We start from the raw sequence: 7,855 nt of genomic DNA on the forward strand, positions 1-7,855 counted from the left end.
CCTGGGCAACAAGAGCAAAACTCTGTCTCAAAAACAAGCAAACAAACAAACAAAAAATTAGCCGGGCATGGTGGTGGGTGCCTGTCATCCCAGCTACTCGGGAGGCTGAGGCAGGAGAATTGTTCGAACCCGGGAGGTGGAGGTTTCAGTGAGCCGAGATCACACCACTGCACTCCAGCCTGGGCGACAGAGCAAGACTCCATCTCAAAAAAAAAGGTGTCAGCAGGACCACACTCCCTCTGGAGGCTCTAGGGGAGGACTCTTCCTGCCTGTTCTAGCTTCTGGGGCTCCAGGCATTCCATGGTCTGTGGTCACATCACTCCAATCTCCGCCTCCGTCTTTATTCACGTGCCGTCTTCCCTCTGTGTGCACATGTGTCTCTTTTCCTTTTATAAGGATACAAGTCTTTGGATTTGGAGCCCACCCTAGTTCAGTACAACCTGATCTTAACTGACTACATACATCCCCAAAGCCTTTGTTTCCAAACAAGGTCACATTCTGAGTTTCGGGGTAAGCATGAGTTTTGGGGAACACGAATGAACTCTCCCCACTGGAGATGCCTCTCTTTGTGATTTTGCCCTGCGGATGCTGTTTCTTGGCCCTGCTGGCTCCCCCAGCTGCTCCCCAAGGAGTTTCCCATCCCTGCTCTGTCCCACCCCTAGGACTTGGCCCCTTAGCAGGGCCTGGGCCACCAGTGATGCCTACCAATTCCTGTGATGTCCTGTGCCAGCCTGTGATATGAGCCCATTCACCTCTGCAGTGGAATCTTGGAAGCAGCCCCACTTACTTTGTTTATTTACTTATTTGTGTGTGTGTGAGAGAGAGAGAGAAACAGGATCTGTCTCTGTTGCCCAGGCTGGAGTGCCCTGGCACTATCACGGCTCGATCTCCCAGGCTTAAGTGATCCTCCCACCTCAGCCTCCTGAGTACCTGGGACCACAGGTGCACGCCACTATGCCCGGCTCATTTCTTATTTTTTGTAGAACTTGGTGTGGGGGGGGGATCTTTCTTTGTTGCCCAGGCTGATCTCAAACTCCTAGGCTCACGTAGCCTCCCAAAGTGCTGGGATTACAGGAATAAGCCACCACACCTGGCCATATCCCCACTTTCTGAAATGCCCCAAAAGAGCTTAGTTCCTCCCTCCTGTCACCTGCACTGCGCCATCCCTTGGAGTTTTCTTAACAGTTTCTTCTCTTGAGTGTCCTCTTCCTCCCGACTGGCACGTGAGCATGGCCATCTTACGGTTAGGTTGGAGATGTAGAAAAATGAGAACAAAGGCCTCTAAGTCGTCCTCCCACTCTGAGCCACCCTAACCGACAGACTGACTTTGTGGTCATTCCTCCGTGTGTGTGTGTTTCCATCTTTCCCATACGGCCCATGAGCGTTTCTTCTTAAAAAAAAAAAAAAAAAATTCTCAACAGGATCAGCGAAATGTATGCGAAACGTGACATGCGCTGAGTGCTGCAGGATGCATCCTAAAGGAGTCTGCTGCAATGCTAGTTAGCCTTCTCTTAGCTTGAGAATGATTTCATCCTATAAACATGTGGCTTCAAATTATGGCCTTATATAAACGAAAACGGCTACGCTACACTTTCTGGAGGCCCCGTCCGGAGGCCTTTATTTTCCAGTAAATTCCGAATCCTCCACCAAACTGGTAGGCAGAACCCTACTTTCCGTGCAGCCGGCCTTGAGAGCGGCTAATTCACATCCGGCCACTGACCCCCCACCCCCAGGGCCTGTTTTTTTCGTTGTCATGCCTTTCCTTACACCTCCTTTCTATGAGAACACAAGGAAAAGGCTCTGAATTGAGATTGGCATTTTTTCAGAGTGCAGAAAGCATATACCGGCCTGGCTTTTACGAAGCCATTTCTTTTTGCACCGCTCCGTTTTTTTAAAAGGAGTATTCATTTTTATTTTAGTGAAATGCACATAACGTGTAATTTATAATGAGTAATATTCAGTGCATTCACAGTGTTGTGCAAACACCAACTCTATCTGATTCCAGAACACTTTCATCCCCCAAAAGGAAACCCCGTCCCCATCCGCATTAGCCATCTCTCCCCACTCCTCGTCTCCCAGCTCCTCACAACGACTCATCACTTTCTGTGTCTGTGAATTTGTTCTGGCGTTCTGGACATTTCTATAAATGGAGTCACACCCCATATGGTCTTTCGTGTCTGGCTTCTCTCACTCAGCATCGTGTTTTTTAGTTTCATCCACGTTATAGCATGAATCGGTGCTTCCTTCCTTTTTTTTTTTTTTTTGAGACAAGATCTGGCTCTGTTGGCCAAGTTGGAGTGCAGTGTAACGATCTCGGCTCACTGCAGCCTCTGCCTCCCAGGCTCAAGCCATCTTCCCACTTCAGCCTCCCAAGTAGCTGGGATTACAGGCACACGCCACCACGCCTCGCTAATTTTTGTGTTTTTTTCTGTAGAGACGGGGTTTCGCCATGTTCCTCAGGCGGGTCTCGAACTTGTGAACTCAAGCGGTCTGCCAGCCTCGGCCTTGCAAAGTGCTGAGATTACAGGCGTGAGCCGCCTCACTCAGCCTTCATTTCTTTTTATGGCCAAATAATATTCCATTGGATGAATGGGCCACGTTGTGTTTTTCCATTCATCCGTTAACAGGCACTTTGTTAGCACTTTTTGGCATTTCTTCGAGGATCTTTGTAGTCTGACAGTTTGATTTTCATTTGGTGACAAGGGGATCGTTCTTACAAAAGGCCTTGGTCGTACTGATGCTATCAGCTGGAGGATGTGTTTTGCTTCCCGTTCGCATTGTCTGTGCGTGGGATGGGCAGAGTCAGGGGGTAGAGTGGTTATGTTAGCCTTGGGGTGTTTTGGTGAGACAATTCGATTTAAGGAAGGAAACACGTTTCCAGGACCCAGACCCCAAAACACAACCACAACCCGAGGTTGCCACTTGGCTGAGCTGTCCCCCACAGGGACTTCAGGTCCCTGGTTCCTCCAGCCCCATCTGCTTCCTTCCATTCCCACCAGAACCAGGGGATTCTCCAAGGGCAGGTTTCACATCCACTTGGGGCAGGGATCTTAAGCCACAGCAAGACTAATTTCCAGGTCCCAGGTCTCCTGGGAAACCACAAAAAACTGAGCCCTGCCAAGTCAGAACATTCTCTGAAGCTCTGATAATCAAAACAGTGTGGCATCTCACAAGCCTCAGCAACCCAGAGGTGGACCACATATATAAAATAATTCCATGTGTAGTATTTAACAAAGGAGGCTCCCCAGTCCAGGGAGGGAAGGATTCTTTCACAAAAGGCATTAAGACAGTTGCTTCCCTGTTTGGAAGCAGTTTTGTTTCGTTTTTTGTTTTTTTGATACATGGTCTTGCTCTGTGGCCCAGGCTGGAGTGCAGTGGCATGATCACAGCTCACTGCAGCCTTGACCTCATGGGCTCAAGCAATCCTCCTGCCTCAGCCTCCCGAGTAGCTGGGACTATAGGTGTGCACTACCACGCCCAGCTAATTTTTAAATTTTTTTATAGAGATGGGGTCTTGTGGCCAGGCACAGTGGCTTACACCTGGTAATCCCAGCACTTTGGGAGGCCAAGGCAGGCGGATCACTTGAGGTCAGGAGTTTGAGACCAGCCTGGCCAACATGGTGAAACCCCCTCTCTACTAAAAATACATAAATTAGCTGGGTATGGTAGTGTTCGGGCCCAGGTAGAGGGGGTCAGCCCAGAGCTGTGGGTGAAAGGACAGGCCCATGTGGGAGCAGGAGAGGACCAGGCCCATGAGCCTTGCAGAGGGCACTCCAGCTTGTGGTCCCAGCTTGTTTCTGCTCCCACCACCCCCATCCCACTGCCAGGGAGGGACGTCCCTTCTCTGGCAACCCCCTTCCCCACAGCCCTGGCTGCTCAGCAGCTGCCTTGAGCAAGCCTTATCCACTTCCTCCTGGCCTGGGGGAAGGGCACACATCTGCCAGTCCTGTGACCATCCTCTTCAGCCCCATCTCTGAGAGTGGGGTTTCCTGAGTGTCTGTCCTTCTGCCTCGCACATCAGGGGCCCAGAGCTGCAGAAGCCCCCACAGGCTGTGTTCCCAGCAGGGCTCAGAGAGCTCCTGGTACTCCGTCAGCAGTCCCTGGAGGACGTGGAGCAGTCTCAAGTGCAGCCATCTGTGTGGCCTTCAGCCCTTGTGATTCCGTGAGCTAGCATCAGCCCTCCCTTCGGGGGGTGGCAGAGGCTGCAGGAAGCAGGAGAAAGAGCCCATCCTTGGGTTCTCCTGGCTTCTCGCTCAGAGCTGCTCTCTGCTATGAAGGAGGAAGTAGGCATATCCCGGTGAGCTTTGCACCGCCTACATCCAGGCAGCTCAGCCGTAAGTCAGCCCAAAGCCCGCTAGCTGGGAGCTGCACTGAGCCCCTGGTCACAAAAGTGAACGTCACAGGACAGGCCAACTCCGCCTGGGCCTCGCTCTGTGCACATACACAGGTGCACGCATGTGTGTAGGCAAGAACATGGGGGTAGGCGTCTGTATGCAAATGTTTTGTGTACAAGCATGTACGTGTGGCTGTGCACGTGTGTGTGCATGAGCGTTTATATGGATGTATATGCTGGGCGAGGCGGCTGGATCACTTGAGGCTAGAAGTTGGAGACCAGCCTGGCCAACATGGCAAAGCCCCATCTCTGCTAAAAATACTAAAATTAGCCAGACGTGGAGATGCATGCCTATATCCCAGCTACTTGGGTGGCTGAAGCTCGAGAATCTCTTGAACCCAGAAGGCAGAGGTTGCAGTGAGCTGATATCGCGCCGCTGCTTTCCAGCCTGGGCGACAGAGCAAGACTCCGTCAAAAAAAAAAAGCGCTTGCACATATGTTCCTTCATACCTGTGTCCTTGTATGTATGTGCATGCATGTGAGTGTGTATACAGGCATGTGAATGTGTGTACAAGCATATGTGCATAGTGTGTCCGTGTGTGCTGTGTTTATATGAGCATGGATGTGTCCTATGTTGTGTGCCCACAGGTGTGTTCATGTTTGTGTACTGTGTGCACACAAGCATGTGTATTCACATGTGTGTCCTCTGTGTACATGCAAGCACGTGGAAGTACATATGCCAGGACACACACGTATTCGTGCAGGTGTGATTAAGACATGTATCTTGGCCAGGCACAGTGGCTCACACCTATAATCCTGGCACTTTGGGAGACCGAGGCAGGCGGATTACCTGAGGTCAGCAGGAGTTGGAGACCAACCTGGCCAACATGGTGAAACCCCATCCGAATCAAAAATAAAAAATTAGCTGGGTGTGGTGGTACACACCTGTAATCCCAGCTACTTGGGAGGCTGAGGCAGGAGAATGGCTTGAACCCAGAGGCAGAAGTTGCAGTGAGCCAAGATCGTGCCACTGCACTCCAGCCTGGGCAACAAGAGTGAAACTCCCATTTCAAAAAAAAAAAAAAAAAAAAAAAAATGTATCTTTAATTTGGGCTCCTGTATTCCTCACTTGGCTTAGAAGTGTGTAAACCTCTGTCCATCTTCCTTGGCCCTATGGAACTGCCTGAGAACATTCCATGATTAACTCTCGCGGCGTCCTGGTACAACCAGGTGAGTGATACCATGTGGCAGCTGGGAACCTGACGTACCTTTAGATGTTCAACCATCTCCCAGCCATGGTGTCTGAGGAACTGTGCCTGGGCTCAAGGGCTGAACTTTTGAATACAGAGCAAGAAGTTTTAAAAAGATAAACTCCTGGGGAAATGGGATCTTTTAAATCCATGTAATTTTTAAAGCAGTATTTTTTGGGGGGTGGTTTGAGACAGGTTCTGCCATGTGGCCCAGGCTGTGGTGCAGTGGTACAGTCACTGCTCACTGCAGCCTCCACCCCCTGGGCTCAAGTAGTCCTCCCACCTCAGCCTCCCAAGAAGCTGGGACTACAAGTGTGTGCCACCATGCCCAGCTAATTTTTTTTTTTTTTTTTGTAGAGATACCTCGTTGTGTGGCCCAGGCTGGTTTAGAATTCCTCAGCTCAAGCAATCCGCCCTCTTCGACCTCCCAAAGTGCTGGGATTATAGGCAAGAGCCACGGCACCTGGCTTTGTTGTTGTTGTTGTTGTTGTTGTTATTGTTAAGACAGAGTTTCACTCTCTTCCCCAGGCTGGAGTGCAATGACGCAATTCACCTCACTGCAATCTCCACCTGTTGGGTTCAAGCGATTCTCCTGCCTCAGCCTCCTGAGTAGCTGGGAGGGCATGCCTCACCATGCCCAGTTTATTTTGTATTTTTAGTAGAGACGGGATTTCTCCATGTTGGTCAGGTTGGTCTCGAACTCCCAACCTCAGGTGATCCGCCCACCTCGGCCTCTCAAAGTACTGGGATTACAGGCATGAATCACCACGCTCAGCCAAGCACCTGGCCTTTTTAAGCAGTTTTTTCCAGATGAAATTGTTACATAATAGGCTGTACTTACTAAGTGTGCAAACAGCTGTGAGCCCACCACCATGACCATCATAAACACATCCATCATCTGAAAAGTGTCCTCAGGCCTCTTGTCGTCCCTCCCCGCCCCATATCCCCAAGCAGCCACCAATCAGTTTTCTGTCTTCATAGATCAGTTTGCATTTTCTATAATTTAAATACATGAAATCAGACAGTATAGACTCTTTTTAAAACTTAATTAAGGAAAAGTCAGACAGTATAGGCTCTTTTTAAAACTTAATTAAGGAAAAGTCACAAAATGTAAAATTCACCATCTAAAGCGTGCAATTTGGCTGGGTGTGGTAGCTCAAACCTGTAACCCTAGCACTTTGGGAGGCTGATACAGGCAGATTGCTTGAGCCCAGGAGTTTGAGACTAGCCTGGGCAACATGGTGAAACCCAGTCTCTACTAAAAATACAAAAATTAGCCAGGCGTGGTGGCATGTGCCTGTAGTCCCAGCTGCTCGGGAGGCTGAGGTGGGAGGATTGCTTGAGCCAGGGGAGGTTGAGACTGCAGTGAGCCACAGTTGCACCACTGGACTCCAGCCTGGGCAACAGAATGAGATCCTGTCTCAAAAATAAAAATTTGGCCAGGCATGGTGGCTCATGCCTGTAATTCCAGCACTTTGGAGGCCGAGGCGGGCAGATCACTTGAGGTCAGGAGTTCCAGACCAGCCTGGCCAACATGACGAAACCCTATCTCTACTAAAAATACAAAAATTAGCTGGGCATGGTGGTGGGTGCCTGTAATCCCCTGAGGTTGGAAGAGAGGCTGAGGCAGGAGAATTGCTTGAACCCAGCACATGGAGGTTACAGTGAGCCAGGATCGCAGCACTGCAATGGAATGCAAGACTTTGTCTCAAAAATAAAATAAAATAAAATAAAAATTAGTGTGCTAGTCAGTGCATTCACAGTGTTGTGCAACGACCAGCTCTGTCTGATTCCAGAACATTTCATCCCCTTAAAAGGAAACCCGGTCCCCATTAGCAATCACTCCCTATTCCCCCTCCCCTAGTCCCTGGCAACCGCCAATCTGCTTCCTGTCTCTATGGATTTGCCTGTTCTGGACATTTCGTATCAACGGAATCATACACCCAGTGGCCTTTTGTGTGTGGCTATGGCCTTTTGTGTCTGGCTTCTCTGAGCCTCATGTTTTTGGGGTTCATCCATGTTGTAGCATGGAGCAGTGATTCATTCCTTTTTATGGCTGAGTCATATTCCGTTGTGTGGATGGACCACGTTTTGTGTATCCGTTCATCTGCCGACGGACGTTGGGTTGTTTCCGCCTTTCGACTGTTGTGAATAGAGACGCAGTGAACGTTGGTGTACAAGGAATTGAGTCACTGATTTCCATTCCTTTGAGTCTATACCTGGGAGCAGAATTGCTAGGTCTGTATGTAGTCTCTTTTTTTTTTTTTTTTTT

This window comes from Mandrillus leucophaeus, unplaced genomic scaffold (assembly GCF_000951045.1).
Source record: "Mandrillus leucophaeus isolate KB7577 unplaced genomic scaffold, Mleu.le_1.0 Scaffold11, whole genome shotgun sequence".
Taxonomy (NCBI): Eukaryota; Metazoa; Chordata; class Mammalia; order Primates; family Cercopithecidae; genus Mandrillus; species Mandrillus leucophaeus.